Raw genomic sequence first — 17,792 nt, 5'->3', positions numbered from 1 at the left:
CACAGGACTTCCCTGTAATAGGGTTTGTGAGCTGAAACTTTGGGGACCTATGCTCTGAGCTGAAAAATGTGTTGCTGGAAAAGCGCAGCAGGTGAGGCAGCATCCAAGCAGGATGAGAATTGACATTTCAGGCATAAGCCCTTCTTCAGGAATGAGGAAGGTGTGCCAAGCAGGCTAAGATAAAAGGTAGGGAGGAGGGACTTGGGGGAGGGGCGTTGGGAATGCGATAGGTGGAAGGAGGTTAAGGTGAGGGTGATAGGCCGGAGAGGGGGTGGGGGCGGAGAGGTCGGGAAGAAGATTGCAGGTCAAGAAGACTCTGAGGAAACAATAGCTAACTCCTATCCACTCGAACTCCTTTACTCAGTCTTCTTCTCTCCCCACCCACCCTCAACTGCTCATCAAGGGATCCCGACAATTTCCAAATCAGGATGTGAGTTCACAGTGGGAGGAGGGTTAGGAAGTTCCAGCTATGGTAATTCATGGAGGCCTGCCTCCTCACCCTACCTATGATTGTGAAATGCTTACCCTCAAACTGTACATAACCAATTATCTCTCACTAATGGACATAGGGATGCCTATGGTCCTTTGTGATCTATGGCTCCTTACATTCGTACATGATCGCTGAGAGTCTTGCACTCCTCAGGGATACGATCGCCTACATGCAGGACAGAGGGTTGTGTGAGAAACAAAGCTCACTCACTTCAATAATTTCAGTCCAAGACAAGATCTGAATCAGTAGTGTCATTTATTTTACACTTGCAAGCGGGTGTGATGTCCACAAAGCAGGGACGAAACACACCGAATTCAACAAATTCTCGATATTTATATAATTTGGTTCCTACATTTTTTTTCTTATTTCATTGTTTCCCCCCCGTTTACATCCACCACTTCCCTAAGACTGACTCCATTACTCCCATTTATCTCCGGCCTTATCTGGCCTTGTCTGTGACAAAATGCTTATTCTGGCCTCACAAGGCCGTTTGACCTCATCCCGCTGCAGGTCATTGTTAGGCATATTCTTTCTTCATCATTATCTATTCTCTCCATCTGGGCTTCTCTGGAGGCCATTCTGATCTCTATTGTTGAAAATGTGTTGCTGGAACAGCGCAGCAGGTCAGGCAGCATCCAGGGAACAGGAGAATCGACGTTTCGGGCATAAGCCCTTCTTCAGGATCTCTATGACCTCTTTAATTGGGGTTTGTTCCTGTGTCTCTGTAAAAGTGGGAAACAGATGTTTATACCTACTGTTATCTAGCTCAACTTCATCCCCTCACAACATATTATCTATTTGCCCATAATATCTACCATTGTTTTGCAATCACGTTTCATGCTGACATACAATTTTAGCTAATACAAAAACAATTATATATTTCCTCCACTTGGTTTCCATTCTTGTCGACTCAGCTCTTGGCTAAAACAATTACACACTGGTGTGAGTTCATTTACTTTGTATCAGAAATTATAATTGCAGAATTGCAGAACTGCAGAACTGAAGAAGTAACATTAATTTACCTATATCCCACAATTTCCCCTTTTTCTTTTGTTACCATTTGTTATCTTCTGCATTTTTTTTCTTTTAAACATTGCCCCCGAAATTTGCAAGCATCATTCCGGAGATTTCATCCATCTTGGTCTCACTCATCTCCTCATCATTTCGTCGATAAAGCTCCTCTGTCTGATTCCCTTTTAGGGGCATCTGTTTCATCAAGGCTGTTTCAATCAGTCTTTGGGTGAGCCCTCGTATACAGGGTATGATACAACAGCCAATGGCCACCAATACCCCAACTACTACTATCAGAGAAGTAAGAATAGAAACCACCACCCCCTACCATTTTCCAAACCATGATTCAAGCCATCCCGTGAGAGATGTGTCTACTCGTCAACTCTCAGCCAGTTCCTCTGCTAAGGTAGTCAATCCCCTCAAGGCCCGAGTAATTGAACCATCAGGTGCAGTGTTATTAGGAATAAAGGTACAACAGCTTCCTCCTAACATCACACACACCCCCCTTTTTCTGCTAAAATCATGTCAAGGGCCATTCTGTTTTCCCATGCCATCCTACTTGTCGCATCAAGCTGTTCTGATATTCCTTTAACCGCATCTCTTGTATAATTTATAAATCGCTGTTGATTATAGAAAATGTAATTTATCCAATCTACATTTTTATTAATTGTTACCCACCAAAAGAGAGCTGACTCAAAGCCTGCTGCAGTCTGGTTACAAGCCTTGAATTCATTAGGTACTCCCCTAGGGACCCCTACCAAATCAAGATAAATCCTGTCATCAAAAGAAGTGTCTAACAGTAATCTCTTACCCCTTCCCTTTTTCCCTACTATCTTTTCCTTCTCAAATGCCAGGGTAAATGGAATTGCCAATTGTACAATTGCACATATCCCTCTCCAATCCGGAGGTAGCGTGGGTCTCAATATTTTGCCTCCACAGTACCACCACAGATCCGCTCGGGGAACCTTTAGTGCTGAGTAGTTCCCTCCCTTCTCTGTTTCGGTAACATTCTTAATCTCAGTACATAATTTCAGCTCCCCCAAATCTCTCGACCGACTTGTACCTCGCCTACGCACATACGACGTGCGATTTCCAACTGCGGCGGAAAATGTCGGGGGGACTTTTGCATCTTTCTTCTCCAAGGGAGGGAACATCAGAGATAGGGAGGTACAATTCCTATCATTCCATGCAGTCTCATCCTGATACAGGGCTATCATACATTTCATGCCCTTCCTGTCTCGCTACCACCCGAGCGGAAAGGGAACCACCTGGGCCACTGGCCTACCAGAGGCACATGGATAGCAATTGCTCTTGTTCAGACTTTTTACAATATACTTTACCCATTCAACCCAGGCATTTGCATCCCCGTACCCAGTTTCTATTTCAATGGTCTGTTTCAAGTCCTTTACCTCTATAATATTTACTACTTTAGGATCATCGGGAGGGGTGAAAGGTTGTATCTAATTATCCAGTAATTCCGCCCATTCTCCCTGTCCTACGCTAATTCAAAAACAACAGCCCAAGAAATCCCTCCCATTTGCTTTCACTTCTATCCCAAATGTTTCATTTAATTGTATCTCATGGGTGCTCCCCCCGCCCCCAGAATTGCTTCGTGCCATGTGGTTTTCCTTATTGTCAGGTATATTGGGTTACACTTTTTATCGGAACAATCGCGAGCTGGTCAGAAGGGGGCCCGGTGTACTGTGACGAGACCATTATACCAAGTACCATCACCAAGGCCATCCCCATAGGACTTAAGATGTATCTCTGAGCTGCGGCACTTCTCTGATTATCTATATCCCCACAATTTACGAAGCTGCAAGAATCAGTGTCTATTACTTGTGGATTATCAGACTCAGGAACCGTTAATAATACATATGAAAATGATATTTGACAAAATCCCAATACTAAGAGGGCTAGCATCAAAACTCTAAGCATTCCCAGTATTCTAAACATCATGCTGAAGCACAAAAAGACTTAATATACAATCTTACAGAAATAATCCCGCGCTCGCGTCGCCACTGTATAATCAGTTACTCAAAGTCTCTTTAGTCTGAGTTTCAGCGGGTCTTGCGTTGATTCGGCTGTCCAGACTTCTTCCTCAACTGGAGAGTCCACAGGCCCTTTGATCCGAGTGTAATGAGTCCAGCCTTTCTCCGCCGTCCTTATTGCTGTTCTGGTCAAAAGAGCCTGGTACGGCCCTTCCCAGTCCGGCTGCAATTTAGTCTCTGTCCATGATTTTACTAAGATCCAATCGCCCGGCCGGATGGGGTGAACGGTGAATTCAAGGGGTGGAGTCTGTGCCAATAAACCCTGTTTCCTGAAGAAAGATAAAGAGGAGGACAAGCCAATATATACTTCTTTAAAAACAAATGTTTAGTTTCGGGAATTGGCAATTCTCCATTCGTTCCCGGATAAGGTAATCCAAATAAAATTTCATAGGGGGATAGTCCTAAATCTTTCCTCTGCCAAGGGACAAGCCCAAAAGGCATCCTTTAAATCTATCAGACTAAACCATTTGTGGTCATGGGGGATCTTACTTAGTAACATATAGGGGTTTGGCACCACTGGGTGCCTGATCTATACTATTCGATTTAATGTTGTCAAATCCTGCACCAATCGATAAGTTCCATCAGATTTTCACACTGGTAGTATTGGGGTATTATAAGGAGACATACATGGCTCCAACAGTCCATCTCTAATCAGTCCTTCAATTACTGGCTGCAGTCCTCGTTTACCTTCTATGGAAATAGGATATTGTCGCTCACAGACAACGTCCCCTTTCCGTTTTAAATTTATTAGAGGGGGAGGGATCTGTAGTTCTCCACGATTCCCTTCCCTAGCCCATACAATAGGGTTTATCTCTCTCTCTCCACATCCTCTGTCAACATTGCCATTTGTACAACTAATTCTTTTTCCTGAATTCCAATCTCCAGTCCTAAGAGGATAATTAAGTCTCTCCCTAGTAAGTTACTTCCTATATCAGGGATATACAGCAGTTCCCCTATGACCCTATTCTTAGGACCTTCTATCATCATAGGTTTAAATACTGGAACAGTAAATCCTTCCCCTTTTACCCCCGAAACAGTAATTGACCGTGTCGACATTTCTACTTTCTTTGGTTTAAAATTCAGCGATGACCGTGCTGCCCCCGTATCTACTAGGAAGACTACCTCTTCCCTATAGGGTCCCACCTTCAAGTTTATCAAGGGTTCCTGGTGGGTCCCCGAGGGTAGGAACCCCTGACACCCCTATTCTTCATCAAAATTCATAAGCGGAATTGCCCTTTCTTCCCTTTGTAGATCAGGACACTCCCGCCTAAAATGCCCTATCTTTCCACAATAATAGCATCCTGCCTGTGGATACCTCCATCTCTGCCCCTGTCGCTCGAACCCTCTATCAAATGCTCCCCCTTGCCCTCTTCCTCTCCCTCTTTACAAACACTTTCTGTGCCTCTCTTAACGATTCATCTAATGGTTTTTCGCTCCACCCTTCTATCTTCTGTATCTTTCTCTGTATGTCTGGCCATGCCTTTGTCACAAAATGTACTTTCAAAAGACCCTGTGCCACTGGGTCCTCAGGGTTCATTCCAGAATATCTCCGCATTGAGTCTCTTAATCTCTGCAAGAAAGCTGAGGGAGTCTCATCTTTCTTCTGTCTAACTTCAAAGGCTTTAGTCAAATTCTGTGACTTCGGAACTGCCTCTCTTATTCCTTTTAGAATCAGGTCTTTCAATTCCCTCATTCCTTCTCTATGATTTTCCCACTGGGGGTCTCTGAGGGGAAACTTTACCTCTCCCTGTCCAGCATCCCCATCTCCAATCGGGTGTTCCCTGTCCCATATTTTAATGGCGGCTCCTCGTATAAGTCCCCTTTCTTCCCCAGTACATAGTATATTCAAAATAGACATTAACTCAGCCCACGTATACAGACTAGGCCCTGAAAATTGATCAATTTGTTCAAACAACCCTACCGGATCCTCAACCAGGACCTTCATTCCCTTTTTAAATGTTCTGACCTCCCCACTGGTGAGGGGGGCACTTACAACCCAATCTCTTTGTCCCCTATTGGTACCTCCCGAAGGGGATAAGTTGTTACGTTCTTCCTTTTTTTTTTCTTAAAGAAATATTGCACTATTTCTAGCTCCCCATAACTTCAATTCATGCTTGACTAACTTTTAAAGCCTGTTCCTAACTTGTAAATATATTTTTATATTTATGTTCATTTATTCAGTATTTAATATTTAAAATGTAAAATGCATACAGTTCCCAATTTTGAAATCCACTGTAATCACCCAGTTTTAGTCCCTTAATTTAAATCCAAAATTAGTTTTCTTAAGTAGTCCTGACCAATCGTTGCTCAATTGCAATACTATAGGTCGTAAAATAATCAGAGCTGCCTTAAAAGAATTTGTCTATTCAAGTTTAAAAAAAAACTTCTAATGCATGAACAATGGCCGAATCCAAGGTCACAGATATTAACCATAGGAGTTTCGTTTTTACTACAATTTAATGTTGAACTGAAACTTCAACTGTCCTCCATAAATCGCTTTTATGTAAAGATAAAAGAGATTAGTTAGAAACTGACAGTAAGGCAGTCATGACCTATAAAAAGAACAGGAGTTATCTTTTTTTCATAATCTCTATAGAATCCTTAACCTTAAAAGAAATCATGTTAAGTTTCCATAATAAAAATCAGATTCAAAACAGTCCTGGAACTCAAGCTCCAGGGAATAAAACGCAAACATTCAATCACCAACAAACAAATGTGCATTCAAACCAAATCACAAAGGGTTAAACTTTCTACCAGCTGTACAGTTCTTTTCATTCTCTTTCCCTCACACATTGACATATAAATGCAGATATTTACAAACCCAGTCTTTGTCCGGCCCGTACCTTGGCCAGAAGATGGCGGGACGAAGAATGGATTCCTTAGCCCATACAAAGCAACAATATTTAATCATCTTTCTCCCTTGTACAAGTATTGTTTCTTCAATTCCACAACATCCTGGCCCCTTTTTGCAGTATTTTCTATCGAGCTCCGATCACTGTCTGATTCAGATGTCTCTCTAGTGGGATCCATACCAGTCGCCCAAGGGAGCGGACCAAACCAGGACACGAGACCGTTCCTCAATGGGGAACGGGATGCATCTTCCCAGTGTCCAAGGCCAGCCACTCCCCCCGGCGATGGAAGAAAACCCCGGACGAGCCCCCAATTGTGAGACACAAAGCTCACTCACTTCAATAATTTCAGTCCAAGACAAGATCTGAATCAGTAGTGTCATTTATTTTACACTTGCAAGCGTGTGTGATGTCCACAAAGCAGGGACAAAACACACCGAATTCAACAAATTCTCGATATTTATATAATTTGGTTCCTACATTTTTTTTCTTATTTCATTGTTTCCCCCCCGTTTACATCCTCCACTTCCCTAAGACTGACTCCATTACTCCCATTTATCTCCGGCCTTATCTGGCCTTGTCTGTGACAAAATGCTTATTCTGGCCTCACAAGGCCGTTTGACCTCATCCCACTGCAGGTCAAGGTTAGGCATATTCTTTCTTCATCATTATCTATTTTCTCCATCTGGGCCTCTCTGGAGGCCATTCTGATCTCTATGACCTCTTTAATTGGGGTTTGTTCCTGTGTCTCTGTAAAAGTGGGAAACAGATGTTTATACCTACTGTTATCTAGCTCAACTTCATCCCCTCACAACATCTTATCTATTTGCCCATAATATCTACCATTGTTTTGCAATCACGTTTCATGCTGACATACAATTTTAGCTAATACAAAAACAATTGTATATTTCCTCCACTTGGTTTCCATTCTTGTCGACTCAGCTCTTGGCTAAAACAATTACACACTGGCGTGAGTTCATTTACTTTGTGTCAGAAATTATAATTGCAGAATTGCAGAACTGAAGAAGTAACATTAATTTACCTATATCCCACAGTTGGACACCTGCATGATCAGCCTGGACCAGGAGAAAGCCTTTGACAGGATATCACACAGGTATATTAGAAATGTTCTCTCCAAAATGGGCTTTGGGGAGGGAATCTGCAATTGGATCAGACTGCTCTACACCAACATTGTCAGTGCAGTCTCAATCAATGGGTGGGAATCAGATAGCCTCCCAGTCAGATCTGGAGTCAGGCAGGGCTGCCCTCTCTCTCCCGCCTCGTTTGTGTGCTGCATAGAGCCACTTGCCGAGTACATCAGGAAGGATGCGAGCCTGAGAGGGGTGAGTATTCCTGGCAGCGGGGGCCTGCAGGTTAAGGCCTCCCTGTACATGGATGACGTCGCCGTTTTCTGCTTTGATCCGCTGTCCGTGCACAGACTCATGTGCATATATGACCAGTTCGAACGGGCCTCGGGGGCCTAGGTAAACTGAGGCAAGAGCGAGGCCATGCTCTTTGGGAACTGGGCTGACCAATCCTCAATCACCTTCACCGTCAGGACCGACCACTTGAAGGTACTGGGTATTTGGTTCGGGGGGACTGGGCCTGCACCAAGTCTTGGGAGGAATGTATCAGCAAAGTGAGGCAGAAACCGGGCAGATGGAAGCTACGGTTGCTCTCCATCATGGGAAAAAACCTGGTCATCAGGTGTGAGGCACTGTCATTACTGTTATACGTGGCACAGGTCTGGCCTATTCCCAGAACCTGTGCCGTCGCAGTCACCCGGGCAATCTTCCAATTTATATGGAGGTCAAAGATGGACCAGGTCCGAAGGGACTCATTGTACAATGATCTGGGCTACGGGGGAAAAAATACACCCAATGCCACCCTCACCCTGATGGCCACCTTTGTGTGTGGCTGCATCAAGCTGTGCATGGATCCCCGGTACTAAAACACCAAGTGTCACTACGTACTGAGGTTCTACCTGTCCCCGGTGTTGCGAAGGATGGACCTGGCCTCGCTGCCGCGGAACGCTCCGAGTAGTTGGACCGTTCCGTATCACCTGTCCTTCGTGGAGAAGTTCATGAAGAAAAACACCTTTGACCGCAAGTCCATTAGGAAGTGGTCAGCATGTAGTGTCCTTGAGGGCGAATCCTAACGAGCGGTTCCCTGAGCAGACTGTCAAAGCCATTTGGCAGAATGCCTCATCGCCATAACTTTCCAACAAGCACCAAGACATGGCTTGGCTGGTGGTGAGAAGGGCTCTGCCTGTGAGATCCTTTATACACGCCCGGACTCTCAGCTGCACCGCACGCTGCCCTCGAAGCAGCTGCGGGGGGGGGGGGACGAGACTGTCACACACCTCCTTCTGGAATGTGCCTAAGCAGAAGAAGTCTGGAGCGGAATGCAGTGGTGTTTGTCAAGGTTCGTCCCGAGCAGCGCCGTGACGCGGGACTCCGTGCTCTATGGTCTGTTCCCCAGGACGCACACCGAGACGAACATCAACTGTGCCTGGAGGATCATCAACTCGGTGAAGGACGCTCTCTGGGTGGTCCAAAACCTGTTGATCTTCCAGTTGAAGGAGTTGACCCCGACTGAGTGTTGCAGACTGGCACATTCCAAGGTCCAGGACTACGTGTTGAGGGAATCGCTGAAGCTTGGGGCAGCTGCCGCCAAGGCGCGGTGGGGAAAGACCACCGTGTAACATGTGCCTGCCTAAGAAGAACAGGGGGCCCACACAGTCATTTGGGCTCAGCTGACGCCTCAGCTAAATATATGGACATATGATTGATAAACGTACAGACCTGTATATACAAATGATAAATTCTCCTTACATTCATACATAAAGGATCCACTCTTGGAATAATATGTGAAGGGTTTTGGGAGCAGAGAAAGGGTGGAAAAACAGGTACAATTCCTTTTCAATATACCAATGCAATTATCGTATTGGGCAAATATGTCCATGGCTCCTGTCCAAAATTAGAAATGTTTAAATAGCCAAATATGTTTTCTTCAAAAGAATTGTAAAACTATAGTGCTTTGATGGTTCTGCTCAAGTCATGATGGAAGGGTGGAAGAATTTGATGGAAAGTCTCCTTTTTTTAAAATTCATTCAGGAGATGTTGGCTTTGCTGCCTGGATTAGCATTGATGCCAATCCCTAATTGCCCTTGAGAAGATGATAGAAAGTAGGCTTTTTGAAATGTTTCCTGCATTTCATTTAGTGCAGGAGCACCCACAGTGCTATTAGAGAGAGAGAGAGTCCTAGGATATTAATCGAGTGAAAATGAAGTCAAAATACATGTATTTTTGAGTCAAGGTGATGAGTGTCTTGGAAAGAAACCTGCAGGCGATGGTGTTCCTATGTTTCTACTGTGTTTGTCCTTCCAGATAGTTATGATTGAGGGTTTGGAAGGTGCTGTTTAAGTAATCTTGTGAACTTCTGCAAGATGGTCACACTGTCTTGGAGTGGAGTGAATGTATGAGGAAGTTGTGCCATTCAAGCAGTTTGATTTGTGCTGGATGGTATCATCAAGATTCCTGTTGTTGGAGATTCACTCATCCAGAACAATTGAGAATATTCCATCACACTCTTCTGCCTTGTAGATAGTGGTCAGGCATTCAGGAAGAACCCTGAACACTGGGCCGAATCTTACAGTTTGAGAGCCATTGACTTTGGATAGAGAATCTCAACGGGAAACCAAGTGAATTTTCTCACTAGATCTTATCAAATTTGCTACATTAATTGGCATTTCACCCCTTCTGGGGAGTATTAGATCTGATTTCCACCCTACCTTATAACATATCATTCCTGGAGCAACTCACCACTTGCCAAGTTCCCACAATTGACTGGCATCCTTGGCACTGGTGTTATTTTTAAAAGGTCACTGTACACCTCGCCAAACACTGTCAGTCTAGAGTTCTCCTGAACGATTCCTTTATTTGCCCAATTTGGTAGACAAGAGGAAATCAACAGCCTGCTTTTCAGGCATAGTCCTGAAGGTCCTGTTGGATGAAATGATGCATCAGGAGGGAATTTCTCTTGCCCCAGAACCACTAGTAGAGGTCAATAAAACAGACCATGCCAGCCTAGTCCAAAATTGTCACCCAGAATAAAGCAGTCACAGCCATCTGGAGGAACGCTTAGTACTGGAGGAAGGCCAACAGTCCGTTACCACTCTGCCAGCACAAATGCCACAATTTCTCTCTGATACCTCACACTCACTCTCTCTGCAACTGCACCATTTCTCACCAAGGCCCATGCTCTTATCATTCTAATTAATGATGCAATATCTTGCCCACTCACCTTCACCCACCGCAAATGGAGACACCACTAACCTTGCATGCCCTTTCCACCGCCTTTTCACTCACTTGGGAAATCTTACAACCTGCACATTGAGTAATATATGCACTACATACTTTCATCTTTCATAATACCTGCCTCTCTCTCATTGCAGGAGCAAACAGCTCTCAATAGGAAGAAAGCGATGGGTGATGTGCTGCCCATCAACTGACTCCTCACCTCTCATGAGTAGAGCATATGACTCTGACTGCCCAGAGCAGCGTGTAGACTCGTGTTGGAGGCTACCCTTGATTTACTGTAATGGGATGGCATGGCAAGTCAGTAGCAATATGAACCAGGTATCGCTGGCTGAGAGGACAATATGCAAAAAGACAAGACAGGGATGCTGTGATCATCCAGGTATGCTCAGTGTAGTGAACTAGAGTGCAGAGATGCAGCCTGGTCCAGTTCATAAGCTGGGTGTATGTCTTTGAGAACACAGTGTCCTTTCTGCAACATTACAATAATAGTTTCCAGTGCAACCTAAGGTGTAGCATTCATGTGTCATAAGGGTTCTTAGAGACTGGCACATATCAGGTATCAAAGTCTGTGGACATTGGTGCATGTGACCACTGTCCATAGAGCATGCCTGAAATACTGGTGCCTAGTTCCAACACAGAGGTCATTTGGAGAAAGGAGTGAGTTGAACCTGCCAACAACTCTGGTTCCCATAGTGAGCTTTCAGTAAATTAACATGGTGAGTTTGGTTAGATCTTAACCAGTGGCGAGTTGAACTGTTAACAGTCCATCTACTAGCTCAGTTGGCTGGATGGCTGGATTGCAGTGCAGAGTGATGGAAACAACATGGGTTCAATTCCAGCACCTGCTGAGATTACCATGAAGACTGTCCTCCTCAACCTCTCCCCTTGCCTGAGACTTCGATTAAACCACCAACCCTCTCTGATGAGGGAGGAGCCCTCTGGTCTGGTAAGCCAATGGTGACTTTTAACAAGCAATGATTGTCAATTTGCAACGTGCCACACTACAATGAGATGATCTTACATCACGTCACTCAGAGTTTAAGATTTCACCAACAGAACTTAAATGGCTGATCCAGTTCAGTTTCTGTCAATGGCAAACCCCCACGATTTTGAAAGTAGCAGATTCATCAATCATATTACCATTGAATATCAAAGGGCTATGGTTAGATTCGATTATTGGTGATGATCATTGCCTAGCACTTGCATGATGCAAATATTGCTAGCCATTTGTTAGTCCAAACCTAGATATTGTTAAGGTCTTGCTGACTTTGGCCATGAACTGTTTGAGTCATGGATGTTGCTGAGCATTGCCCAATCATCAGTGAATATCCCTGATTCTGATCTTATGATGGAGTGAAGGTCAATGATGAAGCGATTGAAGATGATTGGGCCTGGGGCACCTCTGGGGAACTCCTGGAGCTGAAATAACTGACCTCCAACAACCACCACCATATTTGTGCCAGCAGAGAATTTTCACTTTTGATTCCTATCGACTCCAGTTTTGCTAGGGCTCCTTGTTACAACACTTGGATCAAAGGTAGGCTTGATATCAAAGGCATTCACTCTTAGCTCACCTCTGGAAATCAGTTTTTATATGTACGTTTAAACCAAAATTGCCATGACGTTAAGAGCTGAGAAGACTTGGCAGAATCCAAACTGAGCACTTAGCAGGTTGTGGCCAAGGAAGTGGTGTTTGATATCACTGTTGATGACATTTTCCATCATTCAACTGATTGTTGAGAGTTGACTGATGAGGCAGTGACTGGCCAGGTTGGATTGGTCTTGTTTTGTGTACTGGACATTTTTCACATTGTGAGTAGATTCTCATGCTGTAGCTTTATAGGAACACCTGAGCCAAAGCATGATAAGTTTGGATCACTGGCCTTCTAGAATATTGATTCCAGAGCCTTTTAAGTATCAAATATCTTGAGCCTTTTGTCAGATAATTTTGGAGTGAATTGAATTGGCTGAAGACTGGCATCTGAGATGCTGGGGACTGCTAGAGGGGACCAAAATATGTGCCGTGGATGTAAGTTTGCTCACTGAGCTGGAAGGTACATTTTCAGATGTTTCCTCACCATACTCGGTAACATCATCCGTGAGCCTTTGGTGAAGTGCTGGTGTTATGTCCCACTTTTTATTGATGTGTTTAGGTTTCTTGGGTTGGTGATGTCATTTCCTGTTCATTTTCTCAGAGGGTGGCAGATGGGGTCCAAGTCGATGTGTTTGTTGATAGAGTTCAGTTTGGAATGCCGTGCTTCTAGGAATTCTTGTGCATGTCTCTGTTTGGCTTGTCCTAGGATGGATGTGTTGTCCCAGTCGAAGTGGTGTCCTTTCTCATCTGTATGTAAGGATACTAGTGAGAGAGGGTCATGTTGTTTTGTGGCTAGTTGATGTTAATGTATCCTGGTGGCTAGTTTTCTGCCTGTTTGTCCAATGTTGTTAGAGTTCTTGCAAGGTATTTTGTAACTGACATTCGTTTTGCTTGTTGCCTGTATAGGGTCTTTTAAGTTCATTAGCTGCTGTTTTAGCATGTTGGTGGGTTTGTGGGCTACCATGATGGCAAGACGCCTGAGTGGCAGTCATTTCCGAGATGTCTTTGATGTAGGGGAGAGTGGCTAGGGTTTCTCGTTGCGTTTGTCTGCTTGTTTAGGTTTGTTGCTGAGAAATCGGTGGGCTGTGTTCAGTGGGTACCCGTTCTTTTTAAATAAGCTGTATAGGTGATTTTTCTCTGCTCTTTGTAGTTCCTCTGTGCTGCAGTGTGTGGTGGCTCATTGAAATAACGTTCTAATGCAGCTTCCTTCGTGGGTGTTGGAATGATTGGTCCGTATGTGTTGTTTTCCAGTAAACGTTGGTTTAAAGTTCCCCATTGGCTGTTGGCTCTACTGTGACATCTAGGAATGGCAGTTTGTTGTTGTTTTCATCCTCTTTAGTGAATTTTATGCCAGTGAGGATATTACTGATGGTCTTGAAAGTTTCCTCGAATTTGTTTTGTTTAGTGATGACAAAGGTGTCATCCATATAGTGGACTAAGCTTTGGGTTGGACGGCTGGCAGAGCTGTTTGTTCAAGTCTCTGCATTACTGCCTCTGCCAAGAACCCTGATATCAGAGATCCCATTGGTGTTCTGTTGGTTTGTCTGTAGGTTTTGTTATTGAAAGTGAAGTGGATGGTAAGGCGTAGGTCCACTAGCTTGATGATGTTGTCCTTGCTGATGAAGTTGGTGGTGTTTGGTGTATGTGTCTTTGGTTCTTCTACTGGTATGGTCAGTGCTTAATTGGCCAGGTTCATGTTGATGGATGTGAACAGGGCTGTTATGTGTTGTAGCTTCACCAGGCTGATATATCATTTTTAGGTGTGCCTAATGCTGTTCCTGGTTGTCCTCTTGCATTATTTAAGCCAAGGCTGATTCCCTGGCTGGACAGTTATGGAGGAGGGTATGCTGGATCATCAGATTGCAGATTGTAATCAAGTACAATTCCCCTGAGACTGCTACCTCACAGCACCTCTTGGCTAGCCAATATGGAGTTATTAGATCTGATATGGCAGTGGCTCAGTGGTTAACACTGCTGCCTCACAGCACCAGGGACCCAGGTTCGATTACAGCCTCGGGCGTGTATGTGGAGTTTGCACATTCTCTCTGTGTCGGTGTGGGTTTCCTCCAGGTGCTCTGGTTTATTCCCACAATCCAAAGATGTGCAGGTTAGTTAAAATGACTATGCTAAATTGCCCATAGTATTAGGTGCATTAGTCAGGGGTAAATGTAGTGTAGGGGAATGGGTCTGAATGGATTACTCTTTGGAGGGTCAGTGTGGACTTGTTGGGCCGAAGGACCTGTTTCCATACCATAGGGAATCTAATCTAAATTGCCCATAGTGTTCAGGGATGTGTAGATTAGGTGCATTAGTCAGGGGTAAATGTAGAGTAATAGGGAAATCAGTCTGGGTGGGTTACTCTTCAAGAGGGCCTGTTTCCACACTATAGGGATTCTATGATTGAAATTGCAATGTTGGAAGTCACTTCAATATACTCTACTCAGTATGACACTTGCATAGATTTGACTTAAATATTGCACTGTCATAAGTAAAACATACTTTGAAAAAATACTTACTTATGAAACTCAAAGTAAGAAATGATTCGGCATAAATTATAAAATGCAGCTGTTGCTGTTACAGAATTACTTTGGAATGCCTTATTTCTGGTACGGTTTCCAAAATCAAAATGCAACCGAGCAGGTCTATTTCTGGAAAGTTGTTACCACGTGTAGTGTGTCAAAGTTTGCAGATGATACTAAGATGAGTTTTCGAGCAAAGTGTGGAGAGGGCTCTGAAAATTTGCAGAGGGATATAGATGGCTTTAGTGAGTGGGCAAAGGTCTGGCAGATGGATTACAATGTTGATAAATGTGAAGCCATCCATTTTGGTAGGAATAAAGTAAAAAGGACTAAATTGCAGCATGCTGCTATGCAGAGGGACCAGGCTGTCCTTGTGTATGAGTCACAGAAGGTTGGTTTGTGCGTACAACAGGTAATGAACAAGGCAATTGGAAATTTGTCTTTCATTGCTACAGGGATTGAATTTAAAAGCAGGGAGGCTTTGTTGCAGCTGTCGGGTGAGGCCAGACCTGGTGTACTGTGTGCAGTTTTGGTCTCCTTACTTGAGAAAGGATGTACTGGGACTGGAGGGAGTGCAGAGGAGATTCACTAGGTTGATTCTGGAGTTGAGGGGGTTGGCTTATAAGGAGAGGCTGAGTAGATTGGGATCATATTCATTGGAATTTAGAAGACTGGTGGGGGGGGGGGGTTTACAGAGAGATATAAAATTATGAAGGGAATAGATAAAATAGAAGCAGGGAGGATGTTTCCACTGGTGTGTGAAACTAGGACAAGAGTGCGTGGCCTCAACATTAGCGGGAGCAGATTTAGGACTGAATTGAGAAGGAACTTCTTCACCTAAAGGGTTATGAATCTGTGGAATTCTCTGCCCAGTGAAGTGGTTGAGGCTTCCTCATTGAATGCTTTTAAACTAAGATAATTTTGTGAACAGTAAAGGAATTAAGGGTTATGGTGAGAGGGTGGGTAAGTGGAACTGAGGCCATGAAAAGATCAGCCATGATCTTATTGAATGGAGGACCAGACTCAAAGGGGTGATGGCCACATCCTGCTTCTGGTTCTTATGTTCGAATTTGTAAAGAACATTGCTTACTAACTGGTTTAGCGGGAGGTAGCATAGAAGACTTTTCTCATTCACTTGTGAGACGTGGACATGGCTGGTTGCACTTGAATTTATTACCCATCCCAAGTTGCCCTTGGCAAACAGCTGGTGAACTGCCTTCTTGAACTGCTGCAGTCCATGTGCTGTAGGTAGTCCCACAGTGCCATTAGTAAAGGAATTCCAGGATTTTAACCCAGCAAAAGTGAAGGAACAGCAATATATTTTCATGTTAGGATGGTGAGTGGCTTGGTGGGGCATCTGCTGCCCTTGTTATTCCATTTGGAAGTGGCTGTGGGTTTGGAAGATGCTGTCTGAAGATCTTTGGTCAATTTCTGCAGTACATTTTGTAAATAGTACCACTTGCTGTTGAGTGGCAGTGGCAGAGCAAGTGCATGTTTTTGGATGTAACGCCAAACAAGCGGACAGCTTTTTCCTGGATGGTGTCAAGTTTCTTGAACGTTGTTGGAGCTGCACCCATCTGGGCAAGTCGGAAGTATTCCACAATACTCTTGCTTTGTGCCTTGCAGATGATGGATAGGCTCTGGGGAGTCAGGACGCAAGTTATTCGATGTGATTTTCCTAGCCTCCGGCCTTCTTTGTATTTATATAGAATCATAGATGGTTTGGCCTAGGACACTACCCTGAGAAACTTCTGCAGAGATGTCCTCGTGTTGACATGACCACTGCCAACCGCAACCATCTTCCTATGTACCAGGTATGACTCCAATCACAGGAGAATTTGGCCTCTGATACGAATTGATTCCAATTTTGCAAGGGTTCCTTGATGCTACACTCAAATGCAGCCTTGATGTCGAGGGCTCCCACTATCATCTCATCTCTGCCATTCAGCTTTTTGGCCATGTTACAATGAGGTCAGGAACTGAGTGGACCTGACGGAACCAAAACTGGGTGTCACTGAGCAGATGCTCTTGAAAGCACTGTTAATGACACCATCCATCACTTGATCAATAGGAGACTAATGGGGTGGTAATTGGTCAGGTTAGATTTGTCATGCTTTTTTTATATACAGAACATACTTGGCAATTTTTCACATTGTTGCTAGTGCTGTAACTGTACTGGAACCGCTTGGCTAGGAGAGCAGCAAGTGCTGAAACATAAGTGTTCGGTATTATTGCTGGAACATTGTCAGGGCCCATAGACGTTGCAATGTCCACTGCTTCCCAGTGTTTCTTGATATCCACGGAGTGAATTGAATTAGTTGAAGACTGGCATGTGATGCTGGGATCCTTTGGAGAAGGCTGAGATTGGTCATCCACTCAGCCTTTCTGGCTGAAACTTGTGATTGCTTCAGCCTTATCATTTACACTGTACATACTGGGTTCCCCGAGCCTGGATAGAAATTTGTGGAGCTGCCGCCTCCAGTGACTTGTTTAATTATTCACCATTTTCCACAACTAGATGTGGCAGGAGTGCAGAGCTTAGATCTGATCTATTGGTTGCAGAATAAATTAGCTCTACCACTTGCTGCTTAGCGTAAGGTGGCATGGTGGCTGAGTAGTTAGCACTGCTGCCTCACAGTGCCAGGAACCCAGGTTCGATTCCTGCCTTGGGTGACTGTCTGTGTGGAGTTTGCACATTCTCCTTGTGTTTGCATGGGTTTCCTCTGGGTGTTCCAGTTTCCTCCCACAATCCAAAGATGTGCAGGTTTGGTGAATTGGCCATGCTAAATTGCCCATAGTGTTTGGTGCTTTAGTCAGATGTAAATGTAGGGGAATGGGTCTGGGTGGGTTACTCTTTGGAGGGTTGGTGTGGACTTGCTGGGCCGAAGGGCCTGTTTCCATACTGTAGGGAATCTAATCTTAACAGGAGCTGTTTTGTAGCTTTAACAGGTTGACA

The 17,792-nt window shown here is 44.3% G+C and overlaps 1 long non-coding RNA gene across 1 annotated transcript; it reads right to left on the bottom strand.

Annotated features, from left to right (window-relative positions):
* Window positions 1-728: 728 nt before the first annotated feature.
* On the bottom strand, window positions 729-4,832 carry LOC148142506 (uncharacterized). Its single transcript, XR_015751909.1, has 2 exons — window positions 3,496-4,832; window positions 729-1,212 (listed from the first exon to the last, which is right to left on the bottom strand). It is a non-coding gene; the product is annotated as an uncharacterized LOC148142506 (long non-coding RNA).
* Between the last annotated feature and the right edge of the window lie 12,960 nt (window positions 4,833-17,792).

This window comes from Chiloscyllium plagiosum, unplaced genomic scaffold (assembly GCF_037043375.1).
Source record: "Chiloscyllium plagiosum isolate Xiang-an unplaced genomic scaffold, Cpla_swu_hap1 HiC_scaffold_28, whole genome shotgun sequence".
In the NCBI taxonomy this organism is placed as follows: Eukaryota; Metazoa; Chordata; class Chondrichthyes; order Orectolobiformes; family Hemiscylliidae; genus Chiloscyllium; species Chiloscyllium plagiosum.
Note: the sequence above shows the minus strand (reverse complement) of the source record. Positions and strands in the feature narration are given on the sequence as shown.